Below are 2,658 nucleotides of genomic sequence, written 5' to 3'. Positions count from 1 at the left end.
CATGGCCCGGACTTTATCCTGGTCAGCAGCTACACCTTGGTTTGAGATGATATGCCCAAGATAGGCTACCCTCTCTTGGCTAAACTCACATTTATTTTGGTTAGCAAACAGTTTGTGCGTCTCCAGTATTGAAAAAACTATTCTCATATGATGTACATGATTTGTTTTACACTTACTGTATACCAATATATCATCAAAGAATACTAAAACAAATTTTCTTAAATATGATCGGAATACCTCATTCATCAATGATTGGAAGGTCGCCGGTGCGTTAGTGAGCCCAAACGGCATTACCAGAAACTCGTAGTGGTCGTCATGTGTGCGAAAAGCCGTCTTGTGAGTGTCTTCAGGCTTGACCCGGATTCGGTGATAACCTGCCCTAAGGTAAAATTTCGAGAACAGTCGTGCCCCATGTAGCTCGTCAAGTAACTCGTCGATGTCCGGGATAGGATACTTATCCGGGACGGTTTCCTTGTTTAAGGCCCTATAATCCACACAAAAACGCCATGATCCATCTTTCTTTTTCACAAGTAGTACGGGGCTAGAGAACGGGCTTGTGGAAGGTCTTATAATCCCTGCCTCTAACATTTCTCCGATCAATCTTTCTATTTCATCCTTCTGCACTTGCGGGTACTGGTAAGGTCTTACCCCCACCGGGTTGCTTCCTTCCTTCATGACGATTGCGTGCTCATGATCACGGTTTGGTGGCAGCCTGTAGACACCTACTTTTGTCCCCGTTCCCGCAAGGGAAAGGTTCGATGATGAAAGTATAAAAACTCCACTTGACAACGCATCTCCTATAAAATAAACGAATCTCGATTCCCCATTTCATTTCACCCGAAACCTGCTATTTATGGAAACCTGCTAAAAATAGTAACTGCCGTAAAAGGTGGCTTCTAAAAGTGGCAAATCATAAAAGATAGAAACCTGTCAGAATTAGGTGTTGCATTCCAACATAAATCCTAAATGAGATAGAAAACTGCGAGAATCCTATTCCTAATATGATTCGGAAATAAGAGTTACGTATTAATTAAAATCCTAACGAGCCTAGAGTTCGTAACGGGCCCTGACGCATTCCGTCACAAAATTGATACGCGCTAAAAGACTCGAATTAATCTCAAACTCTACGGATTTCAGGAATCCGAATCTGACTAAAGAAAACAGCCCAGACCCTATTTTCAACGCCTGGCTCTGGGCGCCGAAATCTTCGGCGCCCAGGCCTGGGCGCTGAAAATACCTGGGTACGTGTTTTTCCTAATTCTTTGTGGATTAGAACTCTGCAATTCTATCTTTCCACGAACTCTTCCCTATAAATAGGCCCCTAAATTCGACGTAAAAGGACACACAACAACACACAATTATATTCTGAGTATTGACTCCAACCCTTAGCCTAAGCCTCTCGCTGCGAAACTGTTCACGCGTTCTGTCGCAATCGATCCATAAATCGAACAGAACGTATCCTGTCCCATAATTGAGATTCGTTAAATAAAAAGGAGAAATAGCAAAGTCAAAGTGGTTAGTTTTCTGAGAACCGTGATACACCTCTCAAGGGTGCGTCATAATGTGTCCCTTTTCGATGATTTAACTGCTTTCCTCGCCCTTTTTATGAACTGTTAAACTAACCTAATCTGATTGTTCTATCACGCCTAACAAATATAATATTTTTGGGAAATCGGATTATCATGCTAGGTCCCTTAATGCTATTTAAATCAGATAATCACGATCGAATTAGTATTATATGTTGCATATTGCTAAAATCAACTCAGATTAGTTTAATAGTTAACGCATGTCCCTTCAATTATTTATGCTGAGCTAGTAAGGATATCCTGCCTCTGGAGTTATCGACGAGCGAAGTACTCCTCTCGGTAGTTACAGTCCCCCGAACCCTCAATCTCTACCTTGCGGGTGTATATTGAGAGATCCCCACACCAGGGAACCTACGGCCGTCGTGGTCAAACATAATTGCACTCCCTTTATGTCACGATAACCGGGTTTTGTCAGTTTTTCTCATTGTCGTTAAAAACTGAATGGCGACTCCTATATTACTAGTCAATTGGGTGTATACTCACAGGAAATCCAATTACACTTGATTGAATAAAAAGAATCGGCACACCCACGAGGGACAAGGTCACGCATTAGCCTCGCGCTTTTTCGACCACCTCACAGTGGCGACTCCACTGGGGATAGTGAAGGAAATACTCGTGCTTGTAGGTAATCAAAATAGCCGAAGGGTGAAACGATCCTACCCCGCGTTTATTTCCCCATCAAGTTGGGACGACCTGAAAATCAGCATATTAATGTGAACGGGCAGAACCACATAACGAATCTCGGCTCCCTCGGGAGTTGGGACTAAGGAAACCTTTTTTTCGCCAATAGGGGGGTGCATACGCCGCGCATGTTTCCCACTCGGTACTTGTGCAGGTAGTACACCTTTCCCGAACCCAATCGCTCGCTCATTAGGTCCCTCTCGCCTGCATGCCCCCTTGGCTTGCACTTGCGGGTTGGCCTCTTGAGCGAAATTCGTCTGTTGAAGACACTACCTCGACCGGGGCATGTGTTGGATCCACGATAGAAGCGGTACCAAGCCAGGCGCAGATAAACTACCCATAGAAGCCTATCATAAACTACGTGACATATTCAAATCCATGTTTGTAATGT

This window comes from Spinacia oleracea, chromosome 6 (assembly GCF_020520425.1).
Source record: "Spinacia oleracea cultivar Varoflay chromosome 6, BTI_SOV_V1, whole genome shotgun sequence".
Classification (NCBI taxonomy): domain Eukaryota; kingdom Viridiplantae; phylum Streptophyta; class Magnoliopsida; order Caryophyllales; family Amaranthaceae; genus Spinacia; species Spinacia oleracea.
Note: the sequence above shows the minus strand (reverse complement) of the source record.